This window comes from Triturus cristatus, chromosome 10, assembly GCF_964204655.1.
Source record: "Triturus cristatus chromosome 10, aTriCri1.1, whole genome shotgun sequence".
Lineage (NCBI taxonomy): Eukaryota > Metazoa > Chordata > Amphibia > Caudata > Salamandridae > Triturus > Triturus cristatus.
The window spans coordinates 701,766,134-701,783,189 of NC_140593.1; the positions used below are offsets into that span (position 1 = coordinate 701,766,134).

The 17,056-nt window shown below is 43.0% G+C and overlaps 1 protein-coding gene across 1 annotated transcript in view; it reads right to left on the bottom strand.

Moving 5' to 3' along the window:
* LOC146789911 (uncharacterized) overlaps nucleotides 1-17,056 on the bottom strand; it is a 3,228,338-nt gene that overhangs the window by 2,253,185 nt on the left and 958,097 nt on the right. The window lies entirely within an intron of this gene.

The following is a 17,056-nucleotide window of genomic DNA, read 5'->3' on the forward strand; positions in this document are numbered from 1 at the left end:
CCTTCTCCAGGAATGAGTTAGAATGATGTCTTTGATGATAAGCATGGTCTTGTCAGCAGTAGTGGTCACAATAATCTATCTAATTGATATGACCGCTCGTGTACAAGACGTCACAATGAAGTTGATGTACTCCTCAGCTGTTTAGGATGTCCAACAGTGACGATCTAGCGATACTCGTGAAAAATAATCAGCAGGGTTTTGGTCTTAACCTGACTTGTTTACAATGTCATAATCATACTCTTGCAGTCTCAAACCCCACCTCTCAATGTGAGGGGGCATCTTGGCTTTCAGATTTCTGAAGATTTCTGAAGATGGTGAGTAGCGCTTGGTACTCTTTTATAATAGTGAAACGCTTTCCGTAAAGAATCACATGCAAATGTTTGCAGGCCCACACTACATACAGACAGTCCTTCTCCAGCTAAGAATAGGCATGTTCTGTGTCTGACAGGCATAGGCCACAATGTGTCTCTGAGAGTTCAGATTACTATTTTGCTGAGCAAGGATTGCCCTCAGTTCCACCGGGCTCGGATCCACTGTGATCTCAGTCTGCCGTTTGGGGTTAAAGTAGGCCTTCTGTGTTGGATTCTAAATTGCATGTTTTATTCTTTTGAAGTATTGATTACATTCAATAGACCACCGAAACTGGACATTGTGTTTTGTCAACTCTCTCAATGTAGCAAAATCTTACATGAACAATAACTGGCCATGCCTTAAAAGAATCGCAGCATGGTGACATTTTGTGGGGTGACAAAGCTTTCACTTTATCAAGGTCAGGAGTCATTCCCCCATCAGAAAAGATGTGTGTCATCACAGTAGTTAAAAGCATTTGTGACAGGGTGAATTATTTGAAATATTTCTGCAGCTGACAACACTCCAAACTCAACCTTTTGTATCTGAACTAACCAACATGATGTACTTGCAATTCACTTCCAACCCGCGTCGATGAATAACCCTTGTTCAGGTCATGATTGGAAAAAATGTTGGCACAATTCAGTTGCATGATCATGACCGCTATGTGTGGACCAGGATGTCTTTGTCTCTCCATTGCTTTGTTGACCTGGCCCATATCAACACAGATGCATGCAGCATCCTCATGGTCCTTTTTGGCACCACCACTATAGGTGTAACACATGGAGCAGGATCAGTGGAGCGCTCAGTGATGCCTGAGTTCAGTAAATCAATCTTTTGTTGAATATTGTCCCATTTTGATGTTTTCTCTACTCTTTAAAAAAATTATATATAATCCAATGGGATTTATACAAAAATAGATAACATTGTTTTTCTGTGTTAATTTCATTGTCTAATTCATGTAGTGGGGGGCCTTTTTTTCCTATATAAATGCTTATCTCCTGAGTCCCTTCCAGATCCTTGGGTTCCCATGTTTATTTAGAATATGGCGCGGATGATGGCTGTGGTGCAGTATGTCTTCTTTTGGGCTTACCAGTGGGTTTCTGGTGGGCTTTCAAATGTACTCCTCTGCATGGCCTTTAACTTCTTCAAGGGCCGTATATTGGCTGGAGTGGGGTTTCAATTCCCCACACGCCAACTTTGAACTGATTCTCATCAAAATTTGGTGCAGGTGGCATACACGAGGAGTCTGCCATAATGTTGCAAACTTCCAGGGAGAGCAGTCTAGTTTCTTTGGGGCACTGATCCCACACTCGTCTTCAGTTGTAATGCCCTTCCCTGATCGTAAGCATGCCAATGAATACATGACACATTGACCTCTGGATTGTACATCTCCATTCCTCAGCATACAATTGCACTCTGCTCTTGAGTTGCGTCATAACCGTTAGTAAAAACACCTTAACTCCTCCCAGTAAGTTACGTACTTCCTCTATTAAGTCCACCCAGAACCGCAAAAGTCCTAGCACACATAATCTTGCAGCACTAATGAGGCAATCTGTGTATCGTGTCACATAGTCAAGTTTTAAATGTGCATATTGAATTGTATTATGGGGCAAAACCTTACAATTATTCGTTTACCTTTTCACTGCCAGTGTTTATATGCCATCTTTATTTAAAAAATAAGTGGTTAGTTGTTTAAGCAATGCACCTCTTTGGTCTCTATGTGTTTCCACAGAAGCTATATTTTTTGGCAGGGCTATGTAGAGGTGCAAACCCTGCATCAAGATCTCAGCGTATCCTGAAAATATAAAGGGAAATGTTTAGATAACTTCATTTTTTAGCAAATGTGCTCAATATTTTGTTGCATTTCCTAAATGGACACACACAAATCCTAGAACACTAAAAGGATAATACTGCTATAAATGTCTGGAGTACAGCAATACCATCAGGGAGAGCGTGGTGGGTGGGGGGTGGGGGGGGGGGGGGCTGGGGGGGGGCTGGGGGGAGGGGGAAGGGTAAGGGTTTGGGGGGAGTATATAAAAAAAAAAATTTGTTCCACAGAACACGTTTAGACTTACTTTTTTTATTGTCACTGCTTATTTTCTGTTTCATTGAGAAGGTTTATATGTACTGGTAACTTAGAACATGCTGGCTTATGGCTAGTAAAGGGATTAGAATAGGTACATACAATGTTTGTGGCCTCAACAACTACGATAAACATAAGAAGATTCAAGCAGAACTGAAAATTACCATTCCTGATATTATTTGTATGCAGGAAACGCATATTTCTTGGTCTCATAGGCAGAAATTAGCTGATTTAGGATATTCCATACTTGCTACTTCCAAACAGTCTGATACGAAGCGTGGGGTGGCTATTTTAGCACGACCTTCCCTAGTCCCTCCGGGGCGCTCCTCGGTTGATATCTCTGGCCGGTGGGCAATCTTTGAATGTTTAGTGGGGGGGACAAGATTCACTTTATGCACTGTTTATGGCCCTAATCTAGATGAACCAGATATTTTTAATTTTCTAAACGGGGAACTTGCTCTCTGGCCCTCACCACTAATCCTCTGTGGAGATTTGAATATTAATCTAACTAGTAATTGGGCATGTTCTTCCTGTGTCTATAAAGGCCGCAAACCCAAAGTTTTTCAAGCTCTTAAGAATTTAATTCAGAACCATGGATTGGCAGATGTTTGGAGCACGATTTATCCACAGGATCCTGGGTATACTTTTTTTTCTTCACCTCATAACAAACTGTTCCGTTTAGACTACTTTTTTGCGCCAGCTGCTTGGGCTTCTAGCACTCAAATTCAAATCTTCCTGAGACTTTTGTCTGATCATGCCCCTGTAGTCATCTCTCTTCGTAACGTTGCTACCATTAGAGGTGCCAAGGCCTTTTCTTTTGACAGGAAACTGTTATATGACCCCTTATTTTTGGTTCACATGAAAAAATGGATTCAGGATTTTTTTTGTGTAATCGTGGTTCTGCCTCCCATGCGGGGGTATGGGACGCTTTTAAGGCCTCCTTCAGGGGTGAGGTTCTTAGCTTTGGTCTGTTTGCACAAAAATCACTTAAACAAAAAATGCTAGAGCTGTTCTCTCACCTGAGGAAAGCTGAATTGGATCTAGCTTTTCAGCTACGGGCAGCAGCTGATCCTAAAGCAAGTCTAGATAAACTCGCACAATGCAAGGCCAATATCAACCTTGTATGGGCGCAGGAGATCGCGCTTAAACACCATCTTTATAGGAGACAACTCTATGAATTTGGTGAATCTTCAGGGAGATTCTTGGCTCAAAGAATACGTGCCAAAAGGCAGGCTTCAACGATCAACGCCATTTATGATGCTCAAGGCATATTAGTTCACGAACCCCAGACTATCGTGAAGGTCTTCCATCATTTTTATTCTGAGCTATATTCCCAATCGAACACTGGGGATCTTCCTATCGATCTGGGGCTACTTGCTTTGACTTGGGAACAGGTGGACTCGGTGGATGTCGAGAGAATGGATAGGGCAGTAACAATCGAAGAAATTGACTTGGCGTTATTTAAAATGCCCTCGGGCAAGGCCGCTGGGCCAGATTCTCTCCCTATAGAGGTTTATAAGGTATTTGTTTCTGAACTGCGGGAAGATATGCTGAATGCCTTCAAGGCGGCCAGGCAGGGATCTCCCCCCCATTCTTGGGATGAAGCACATATTGTTATATTTCCTAAAAAAGGGAAGCCTACTGACCAGTCTTATCGCCCGATTTCCTTGGTCAATTGCGACGGTAAACTGTATGCCAAGCTTCTTGCTAATCGAATGGCTCCGCTAGTTGCTGAACTGGTTTCACCGCTGCAGCATGGGTTTGTCCCCGGCCGAGGTACAGTTGACCATGTTGGTCGGGTTGTTGCTCTCCTCGACGTCGCGCAGGTCGAGTCCAGATCTCTGGGTCTTGTCCTGCTCGACGCCGAGAAGGCCTTTGACCGGGTTTCATGGGGGTTTCTTTGGGGGATAATGATGCGCATGGGATTCGGTGCTGGTTTCATTCGCGCTCTCCAGGTGTTCTATCAGGCCCCTACAGCAAGGATATGCGCAATGGGAATCAAATTGGAGGTGGTTCAGATCTGCAGGGGGACCTGTCAGGGATGTCCCTGCTCTCCTCTCCTTTTTGCTTTCTACATTAATCCTTTTGTGAAAATGTTGGAGCTAAATGCCCAAATTCCCCCTTTTATAGTTCAGAACTTGCCCTACACTGTTCTTGCTTATGCGGACGATATTACTGTTGTTACCTCCAATTTGGAGGTCGCTTTGCCGGCTATCGAACATCTCGCGATCTCCTTCGGCAGATACTCTGGCTATAAGCTAAACACCGCCAAGACTCAATGTCTCTGTATGAATTTAGCCACAGTGTCTGATCCTAGGGTAGTGGAAGAAGTGGTGTACCTTGGAATCAAGATCAGATCCAACTTGGATGACTTGATCTCAGTCAATTGGAATGATATTTTGGATAAAACCAAATCCACTTTGGATTCGTGGCAGAGTCTCCACCTTACTCTTGTCGGCAGATCCAATCTCTTAAAGATGGTTATCCTACCAAGAGTACTTTACTTTTTCCGTGCTGTCCCTCTATTAGTTTCCAAGCCACAGATCCGACAGCTTCAATCCCTATGTAAAAAATATATCTGGGCTCCAGGGAGGATTCGGAGAGCTTCCTGCTTGATGACATTACCATTTGATCGTGGGGGCTGGGGAATCCCGGATTTTGCGCTATACCAAATGTCTTGTTTACTTTTGAAGATGCGCATCCTTCTTACGGGGGAAGAGGTTGGTAATTTAGCAGAACCTCCATCAATCTATCAAATGGCGCTTGGTTGTTATGCTAAGAACTGTTTGCAAATTGAGGTTGATGGTAGCTATTACAAGCGCACCCACTTCAAAATAATTTCCTCCGCTTTCTCTGCTTGGAAAACTCTTAAAAAGATGTTCCATATTTCTAAATATACAATTTACACTCCTCTTGTTGCACCACATCTTTTACCTTCTATTTTCTGTGATTCAGTTGTTCGTCAATGGCATTCTAAAGGGATTTTACGGTTAGGGGCTTTTGTTTCCGCAGGGGGTGTTTGTCTTTCTTTTGATGAACTTAAAAAGAAATTTGATTTAGCTAATAATCAATTTTTTAAATTTCTTCAGATCCGGGACTTCCTCCATAAACACACTTCTCATCTTGTCTCCATTCGCATTATTGATGCTATAAGCTCTCAACTACGAATAGGTTCCATCTACCATATATTACTGGATTCCAGAGCAGATGATTTGGATAAAACAAATGTGAAGTGGAGAACTCGGTTAGCATCTTCTTCTATTCATGTCGAAGATTCTATCAGGATCGCTCACAAGATTTTGCATTCTGCCTCGTTAAAAGCTCAGCACTTTAAAACTATGTTCAATTTACACCGCACTCCCGCGGTCATCATGAAATGGGGCAACTCTTCTCAATTCCCTAAATCTGGGGAATGCTTTCGTTGCCAAGCGGCCAATGCTGATATTGTACATGTTTTTTATTCCTGCCCTGCTTTATGTCTTTTTTTTAATCAAATTGAAAGTTTTTTGTCTCATATCTTAGGCAAACCGGTCTCTGTTTCTTCAAGTTTGATCTTATTAGGGATTGGAGGAGATCTATCGGAGGGACAATCTTTATGTACTTATCGTTATTTTCTGTTTATTACTGCTGCTGTAACACGACTTACTATTGCAACTGCTTGGTTACAACCTGAAGCTCCGAGTTCTGATCTATGGCGGGCCAAACTATTTAATTTTTACAATTTGAAAATTAGCATGTATATGTTGAAAAAACCACGTAAGAGGAAATTTGGTATTGATATTTGGCAACCGTTGATTGATTATTTCACTGATTAACTCTTTCTTGGGGTTTTTTTCCTTTTTTTTTCTCTTTCTTTTTAATTCGTTTTTGTAAAATCAATTGTATTACTATCTCTTTGTGGATGTCTGTGGAACATTAATAAAAATAAATAAAATAAATAAATACATTTAAAAAAAAAAATTATATATAATCCAATGGGATTTATAAAAAAATAGATAACATTGTTTTTCTGTGTTAATTTAATTGTCTAATTCATGTAGTGGGGGGCCTTTTTTTCCTATATAAATGCTTATCTCCTGAGACCCTTCCAGATCCTTGGGTTCCCATGTTTATTTAGAATATGGCGTGGATGATGGCTGTGGTGCAGTATGTCTTCCTTTGGGCTTACCAGTGGGTTTCTGGTGGGCTTTCAAATGTACTCCTCTGCATGGCCTTTAACTTCTTCAAGGGCCGTATATTGGCTGGAGTGGGGTTTCAATTCCCCACACGCCAACTTTGAACTGATTCTCATCAACATTTGGTGCAGGTGGCATACACGAGGAGTCTGCCATAATGTTGCAAACTTCCAGGGAGAGCAGTCTAGTTTCTTTGGGGCACTGATCCCACACTCGTCTTCAGTTGTAATGCCCTTCCCTGATCGTAAGCATGCAAATGAATACATGACACATTGACCTCTGGATTGTACATCTCTATTCCTCAGCATACAATTGCACTCTGCTCTTGGGTTGCGTCATAACCGTTAGTAAAAACACCTTAACTCCTCCCAGTAAGTTACGTACTTCCTCTATTAAGTCCACCCAGAACCGCAAAAGTCCTAGCACACATAATCTTGCAGCACTAATGAGGCAATCTGTGTATCGTGTCACATAGTCAAGATTTAAATGTGCATATTGAATTGTATTATGGGGCAAAACCTTACAATTATTTGTTTACCTTTTCACTGCCAGTGTTTATATGCCATCTTTATTTAAAAAATAAGTGGTTAGTTGTTTAAGCAATGCACCTCTTTGGTCTCTATGTGTTTCCACAGAAGCTATATTTTTTGGCAGGGCTATGTAGAGGTGCAAACCCTGCATCAAGATCTCAGCGCATCCTGAAAATATAAAGGGAAATGTTTGGATAACTTCATTTTTTAGCAAATGTGCTCAATATTTTGTTGCATTTCCTAAATGGACACACACAAAACCTAGAACACTAAAAGGATAATACTGCTATAAATGTCTGGAGTACAGCAATACCAAATGAGTGTGAGTTTTCCCAGCCAATGTAGACTGAACAATCAATTATGTAGTATTAGCGAATATCAATCAATTATTTTAAAACCACTGTTTGTGAAATACTTTTTAGTTGTTGACAGAAATCAACCTCAGGACTATATGAAATGAATATACTTTCTAATTCTGTACACACAAGGAAGCAATTGGTGAAAGACAGATGTCTATTGCCCTGAATGTCTAGCTGGTAGAACACATTGACCATGATTCTCAATTTTACCCCTAAAAGTAATTTCCTTTAGTCACCATTGCACAGGAACATATTCCTGCCATGGCTTTATGTCCATCGTTATCCTTTTGGGTATCCTGAGGGTAGAGATGCCGGATATATGAGGCGTTTCAGTGGATCATGGGTGTCCAGATGCAGGAAAAGTCTGTTAGCAAATTTGGAAAGCAACTGAAAGCAAATACTTATTTAAGGTATCCGTTAATTGGTTGTAACTATGTCCTCCTGGACTGTATTGACACATATTACAACCATGTAATTCTATAATAGAGCTCCAGCCTTTCTTCTCCTATATCGGCTCACTGGAACAACATGTTGAACATGACATGTGACCAAGGTAAGATTCTCTGCATTTCTTTCCGCACAATATGATAATTTATTTCCATCTTCCTCACAAGAGAGGTATGCATGCCAACTCATGTGTGTCCGTCCTTGTTTCCTGAGTAGGATTAACAGCCCCATCCTGTATTACTGGCCTTTTACAGCGATGGCCTTTATTTGCACCTAATGCTGTCTCTAAATGTTAGCAGCCACATCAGTGAGTTCTTCATCTCAGTTATATATAGTTCTGGATTAGCTGATGTATGTTTGTTTTTCTGTTCAGCAGAGTTGAGCTGTTGTGCATTCTGGGTGACATTCTGGTAAGCCTAATTAGTTCTTGACTGGAATGATGGTCTGGAGAAGATCTTGAAGCATCTTCCACTACCTAAAAAATTAGTTTGCAGCTTTTGCCATGTAAAGGTATCCAAGACAGAGCAGAAATAGAATCATGGAAAATTGAACAAATTAGCCTGGGAAGTGTAAGTGGTTCACTGATAAGATAAAAATATAAAATGTTGCAGGGATTAGAGGAAATTATGACATCAAACAATTTAAAAGAGAACAAAAGAGAGTGGGATCTTTGTGTGTCAGGTGACTTCACTAGGTGACGTTGCTATATATTGGTGAAGGTTGACATTAAAACCTAATGAAGCATAACATTCTTTTATCTCATTCATTATCTTGGGAAGAGAGGTTTTAGATGTGCTCTGATACAAAAGCTCAGTCTACAAATGAGGCAATTTTATGGGGATGCATTCTGTTAAAGCTTAGATGTCTGGAATGGTCTGTTTAGAGCAGCATTTGGCTACTAATTTAAGGAAAGAGAGTCTACTAACTTTAATTAATATTTTATAGATTGATTAATTAATATATTTTAAATGTATTAGTTAATATATTATTTTATATTAATTGACAGTCACGTGGAATTTTGAACAAGAACGGTTTGATGTTGATAGAGCGGCCTAAAAGGCCATCCACTTGCGTCCAAAGTTTTTCAGCATCAAGGGAGAAGCTCCTGCATCTCTCAGGTAAGTATTTTTAGGTTAAGCATGAACCTTACATTTGTTGTCCATTTGCCCTCAACCTACTCCACCTTATCACTATAAGTAAGGCTTGTCAATACCTTGTTTCTTATTGTGAACATTACCTCTGCAAACAATGTGACATCTACTTTTGTCATGTGCTTAGAATTTCTTTGCAGATATTCCCACCATTTGTTATGCCCTACGTCCACATATTAGCTATTATAGAACTTTTCTGCTTTTATTGAATGTATGCTAATCATATACCAATATGGGGCATATTTTATATATTATAATAGTGTACTTTTCATTTATATATTCATACAATGTGTATCATTTTCTTTTAAACCTAGTGTTTTTTAAGGACATTCCTGGATAACAATTCCCACAAAAAGAGTTTGGTGGTTGGGTTTAGGATCTCGTCAATGTATGAAAGGTTTAATGGGTGGCTCTGTCAACTTGATGGGATTGTAAAACAAACTTCCAACAATTGTTTTATAATTTTTTTTTAAAAAGAATCCTAAAGCAGGATGTGGTGGTCATTTTAAAGTTTTCACTATCTTTTCCCGCCAGGGTTTCCCTGGTGGTGAGGGACAGTGAAACTGACCATTTGTCTACCCATTCTAAAGAGGGCAGTCGACCAAATGGCCAAATCTTTGAGAGGCGATAATCTGTCAGGACATTGAAGGTGTATGTGACAGAGGAGACAGAGTAGTCTCCAATGTGAAAATACTGAAGGTCTGCTTGATTCTAAATGATGTGGAGGACCTTTAGTTGGCAGGGAGGATACTTTTTACCATTGCAACAGGGTACCCTCTTTACCAAACTATAAATTGGACCCCAAGTTATAAATCACAAGGTCACCTGCTCATGGCAACTCTGAGAAATACATGGTGGTCAGCTTTTTCAGACAGCAATGCATTTCAGAATCCAAGGATCTGGTTTCTCTACAGTCATAACAATCTGGGTTCTAACTGACAGATCCTGGCATCATGCCAGTTCTAAACAGCTATGTGAATATGTACTGCAAGCCTCTGAAGGTCAGGCTTTGCAGCGCCAACTCACATTAGCCAAAACTCCGAGGGAAAGTGAGTGATACAGAATTACATGTGAGCCATGACAAGTGATGGCCAAACATTCATGTCCATTCTGTTATGTGTCCTGATTGACTGATACACCTTGCTTACTGTGAGAGATGTGCTATGACATTGTGTGGCATACTTACAAGTAGGGATTGGAAATGACCGACACTGTGCTAAACATACAGGTGTGTTGTCCTCTGTAATTCAATTACCATTTGCCATACTGGTGAGTGCCAATGTCATTCTGGTGATGCATTGTCGCCAGAAAAGAGAGGTAATTTGCCATTGAGTAGACAAATGTCTCACATTCATATATTGTTACAATCATTGGCTACTAATGTCATACCTGAATGGATATCTGTCTGATTGGACATGTAGCTGGAGCAGTTTATGTGGTGTACGTCAGTCACACATATTTGGCATTGAGAGTTAGAGTAAATGTAGTTCAATGTGTACTGCCATGGGAAGGATAGTGAGTGGATAGCAATGTGGGACATGATAGTGTACAGTGTAGACTATGTTTGCAGTACACAAGAGGTTTGAGATATTTGTTAATCGTGCGCTGTACAGTGCAACTGGTAAACTGCCTACACTACAGTGCCACACTGCTTGTAGACAGAGCAGCTTACATGTTCCACATAATTCAGTGTCCAGGGTTTTGTGGCTGCACTGGCAGAATCTGCATAGCCTTGATCCAAGACAGGCACATTATTCCCAAGATAACTGTGGTGTTGGTAGCCATAGGAGATGTAGTTTGTGCATGAGGCTGTACCTTGCTGTAAGTCTGGGGACTAGGATGAATGACATAGTTGTTTGTGTGGAACAAACCGGAGTGCACATAGGATGTGATGTGTGTATATGATGAGTGATATAATGTTGCACGGTAGACATGATCTTGTGAGGTTCATATATGACAACATTTCTCAGTTTCACAGGTCTTGGAAACATCTCATGACCATGGGATTTACATGTGGACACACCGACTAGAGACAGGGATTGTCTAGCTTCAAAAGGGAGTTTGGATGCATCATCTTACAAGGTGCTGCATTAGTCAGGGTCTTTTACACCATTGAATGCACACACAGGGCCTCATTTAACAGTTGCTGCCACTGTGCAGCAATGGATGTGATATGGCTGTGCTGACCTGCATCCAAAGTGGAGGGGTGGAATGTGCTTTTTCTTAAAAATACAGCACATCTATGGTTTGTCAGCATACACACCATCACATGGTAGGTACTGGTGGCGACCCCCCGTTGCACCATGGTGCATGTGTGTCAGCTTAGTGTCCTCACATGACATCATGCTTTAAGGGACACACTCCAGGACCAAAAAAAACACAATCTATGCAATTCCCTCCTATTTGTCCAGCAGAACACAGGTCACATAATAATTGGAGATGACAAAGAGACGTAATTATGTATCCTCATTTCACCTCACCTTGGGAGGCACACTATTTGCAGACAGTCTCAGGGTCCCTGAATATGGGATGTGTATAAATGTGTGAGATCTTCATTGGTCTTGGATGGAAAAGACATCCGCAAGGCCCATTTTACGCATCCTTAAGAAAGGGTGAATGAATGCTGCACTTTGCTGTGTCTTGCCTTACTGCTTACCTATGAGGCCAAGCAGTGTCATGCAGATAGACCTTGCATTGCCACATTGATATGGTTTGGGGAGCTGCTCCACCAGAGCATCATGAAAGGTGATATTCAATCAGCACAGATCACTTGTAAATGTGTCCCACAGTGGCTTGGGTGGTCTCGACATGTGTGACTTGTAGAATTGTGTTACGCATATGCCATGTAGTATGGCACAAATATGTAGGCCCACACCAACTATGTATGCACTGTCTTATTCAACCCATGACTGATATGTCAACGTATTCCTACATAACTGACTGCCATATGGTATGTCATGTGCTTGAGAAGTACTTACCGACCAGTAGGCCATTCCCAAAGTTCCCATTGTAAAAGCGCTCATCTTAGTGGAATGCCAGAGGGTGAATGAGTCATGAGCACTGCAAGGGTACTTCACAAGGACATTTTTGAAGAACCCCATGGTCCACAATTGCCTGCACATTCATTAAATAGGTGTGCTTCCTGTTGCGGTAGATGTGTGATGTTGACGAAGGAGTCACAAGTTGCACATAGGAGCAGTCCAGTGCCCAAAACACATGTGGGAATCCTGCAATGGCATAAAAGCCTTGCTTGTTCTCCTATTTTGTGATTTTGATGAAGGAGGCACAAGTTGCACATGGCTGCAGTCCATTGCCCCAACACACGTGGGAATCCTGCAATGGCTTAAAAGCCTTGCTTATTCTCTTGCTGTTGCTGCGTCCTGCTGTTGCTGTGCTGTGTTAGGGAAATAGAGGTACTGGAGTGTGAGGCTTATGATAGCATCCAGGATGCAGGGGAAGAACCTTGAGAAGGATGCCAGAGTTACTCCTGCCACTCTGGCCATGGTGGGTTGGAAAGTTCCAGATTCCAGTATGTGCAGGACAGCCAGGAGCTTGGCCTGCGGAGGTTTGTTGGTGCACTGCTGCAATGTTCTCTGCAGTTTTGGTGCAATCTGGTTTAAAAGGCAGACAATGGACTCCCTCCTGAGCCTGTAATGGGCAATGACATCCTCCTCTCTGAGGTCAATGAGGGTAATCCTCTGGCGGTATGCCCACTCCCTTCTCCTACACTGGCTCCATGGTGGTGGTGGTGGTCTTGTTGGTTCTCCAAGTTGCAATAGTAGTAGATCCATGGTGTAGTTGAGCTTGTCACAGTGAATTGAGTATATTCTACTTCCATACCAGTGTCCATGTGTCATTTTGAGACCTGATTTTCCGTAGGGGTAAAAATCTGCCAAAAATGGGACTCAGCACCTGTTTTTCAAAACTAGAGCCATTTCTGAAAATCCTTGTGCATACGGCTGCTTCAGTTTTATGATTCTTTTTCAGAGGGAACGCCTAACTTGCATATCATTACCGAAAACTGGCGCTAATGGATCTGGCAATAAGAAAAGTAGGCACTAGCGGTGAAAAAGTGACGCTAAAGGGCTCTAGCATCACTTCGCAAATATGGTGCCAAAAAAAGCCGCTGCAGAATAAAAAAAAATGACATTACGTAAGCGCTTTGTAAATATGCCCCACAGTCTTCCAGAACAAAATGCACAAATGTTTAAAACAAAAAAATAAATTAACACCTGTGAGTGTTACAAATTTCAGGTATGGACTGCTCTCCCATACTCAAAACATTTTTACATTTGAGACAACATTGTCCCATTATGGCACATTCTGGTACTGTAGGCAGAAGATGTGTCGCAATTTTAGAAGTTGCAGAGGTGCCAGAAAGTGCGTCGCTCACTGTAGATGTTGAGGAATTGCTCCTCACATGCTCTCTCTCACCACAAATAAGGCATTTGGGCTGAATGGTTTTTAGAAGTTTGAGCATACTAGAAGTACCACAGGAGTACTTTGTCAAAGTTCCTCTTGATAGTACTTTTGTACATAACATGTATTTCACCTTCTGTGCTATGACTTTTTTCCCTGGATGGTATTGTGAAGACATTCCAAACAATGCTCTCTTTCTCAGGAAATCTTTCTTCATTGGATGAAGAACTTCCATATTCCTGCTGAGGATTTTCTATGGTAGATGCCATGTTTTTGTAAAAAAAACTGTGAAAAACACAAAACTGTAGCTGTAGATGTAGATTTAGAAGAGTGAATTTTCACAAACGCACCTAAAGAATGTGAAAAAATGGAGGAGACTTCTTGAATACGTAATTGAAATGTGTTTCAACCACTTAATCGATTTGCTTGTGTGACACATGGGATTCATGATGACGTTGGGATGATATTTTGGTATCATTGCAAATCCCGGAAATGTATTTAGGTAAGGTTTTAAACTTTTTTCTGTAAAATTATGTTTCATTACTTTTTTTAGTACACCACTTACCACCAATTTTTTTAAAGTGTCTATGAATGTTTTAAGTACTGTCTGAAAACACAATAAATTTGCAACCCTCCAGCGGATCAGAAAATTTGTAATGGGATGTTTCTTGATGGATCTGTGATTTCCCCCCAAAACCTTTTTAAAAATACTCAAAATAAAACATTTCGGGCCTCATGTAGGTAGCCAAATACCGGTCGGTAACGGCCGATTTTCGGTAAATATGCCGTTACCGACCGGTATTCAGACAAGTGAGATGTAGGAGTCCCAAAACCAATTTTCGGTAAATATGAGGCGGTAAATACCGATTCATATTTACCGAATTCCAAAATACCGATTCAGAGTTACCGAATACATAATTAACGAATCGGTAAATATGAAGTGGTAAATATGAAGTGGTAAAAATGAAAATGACATGTAGGAGCACTCGGTAATTAAGAAATCCAAGAAAATCGGTAAATTAGAGTCGGTAATTAACACGGATTGAAAGCAGGTGGTAACCATCAACAATGCATATGAGCAATCCCAAAATGCTACAGCGTGGACAACATGGCCGCTATGTACGTCATTGCAAGGCGCCTACGTCTACAGGCAGCAGGACTGAGGGCGTGGCGACGGGAGGAACAAATCTACAGACAGCGCATCACACTATTCCAGCTGACTGACGCAGAGATACATGAGAGGTACAGGCTAGACCCCGAAACCATCATGGACTTAATCAGGGACCTACAGCCACTCCTGGACCATCCAATAAGAAGGGCGCACGCCATACCCCCACATGTGCAGGTGCTCTGCAGCCTACATCTGCTGGCATCCGGCAGTTATCAGGTGGTGATAGCTGCGGTGGGTGGGGTATCCCAGAGTTGCCTGTCACGTTTCTTCAGGAAGTTCCTGGATGCCATGATGCAGAGAATGCACCACTACATAAGCTTCCCAAACACACAGGCTGCACTGCAGAAAACAAAAACAGACTTTTATCACATGGCACAGTTCCCCCATGTCATCGGCTGTATTGATGGTACACACATCCCAATCTGTCCACCAGCTGATACAGAGCACATCTACAGGAACAGGAAGTCCACCCACTCCATCAATGTGCAGGTGATCTGCGATGCAGGGAACATCATCACAGATATTGTTGCAAAGTTTCCTGGGAGCACCCACGACTCTTACATCTTCCAGAATAGTGGGATCTACACACGACTGAGTGCCGGAGAATTCGGAGAGGGATACCTGCTAGGTAAGTAACAGTGACGCCCCTTGAAACCTGCAAATCATAGTGCATGGAGGCATGTAACTGATGGTTCCCTTTTACTCATCCAGGCGACAGTGCATATGCATGCCGGTCATTCATCCTCACTCCCTACCTACACCCAGCAACCCAGAGTGAGAGACGATACAACGTGGCACACAAAACAACACGCAATGTGGTGGAGCGCACGTTTGGACTACTGAAGAGCAGGTTCCGCTGCCTGCACAAGAGCGGAGGTGCACGCCAGTACAAACCCATCACCTGCTGCAAGATTATTGCCACTTGTGCAATGCTGCACAACCTTGCCACGAAAAAAGGTACAGATGTGGAACTGACATATTTTGAGGACAACGAGGATGAGTCAGGCCAGCCAGAGGGCAACGCAGCTAGAGTGCCAACTGCAATCGATGGGAGAGAGAGACGGGCAGATATCACATGCAACTATTTCTGAGTAAGTAAGGGGACACAGCGAGTTGTGAGAAGTCCTGACGTAGTTTTAATGTGGCACCACGCCATGAACACATGAACAGGCCAATCTGGCAATATACCATCTATACAAGGAGTATGTCCAGGGTTACGTCACCCAATGGGAAGTGGCTAAGCAGGGCTACATCAATGTTTGCGCATACGCGCTGCAGTGGTGGATTGCACGGCCTGTGCATCCTCACTGGAGCCAACCCCAAGCCGCCTGCTGCTCCTGCGTGCTTCTGGGACGGGGGGTGTGATGCTGCTGCTGGTGTCGATGCTCTCCGCAGCATCCCCTGCAGCAGTTGTCGACGCCTGACTAGTCAATAGCACCCCTAGTGCACTTGTCACCTGCACCATCCCCCGAGACAGGTCGCTGCAGCACTGTGTTAGGCCCTCCTGCATCGTCACAGAGCGCCGGCACAGTAGAGAAGTCGCAGTTGCCAGACGGTTGAGTGCCCTGCTGGTAGTGTCCCTTCTCTGGCGTTCCCGGCGCCGTGCTTCGATGTCAGCATCTAATTTGCTGCACAACTGCTGGATTGACTGGGACATGTCCCGAATGCCCGCAGCCATGCCGCTAATGTTGGTGTCCATGTTGACTAATGTTGTCTTCATCACCCGCATGTGCCTCTGGACTGACATGACTGCCTTTGATTGCAGGCGCTGTTGCTTCAACATTTGGCCCTCGAGCCCCAAGAAGACACCATGGCCGTCAGTGGGTGCTGGTGGACTCTGGACACGCGACCTGCGGCGCCCTCTTGCTTCCGTCTGTGCTGCCTGTGAGGTGTGGGGCACAGTGGCATGGCTCCCTTCCTGGGGCCCGGTGCGGTCTTCTGGGCCCATGCTGTCGTCTGACGAGGTGTCTAAGGCTCGTAGCCTGGCTGCTGGACGCCTCCTCATTCTCACACCTGCAAGCGGAGATGTGGCCGGTGATTCGAACATGAGTGGCGATGCTGGCTCTGGTGGTGGTGATGCTGGCTCTCGGTGAGGTGATGCTGGCTCTGTGTGCGGCGAGGCTGGCTGTGTTGGTGGTGCGGCTGCCAGTGGGCCTGCTCCCTGGTCTGAACTGGTGCTGGCTAGAGGTGATTTATGTGGCCGGTGTGCCATCTCTCCTGCAGCATGCCCTGTCCTGCATGATGTCACATCTGTGGACAGAAATACAACATTGGCTCAGTGTCCCCGAAGGGCTGCATTGCAAGCGTCACAATAAATCATTTCACATTCCAATATGTCCCCTGTCTCCTTGTGCCTCGAGTGTGTGACAT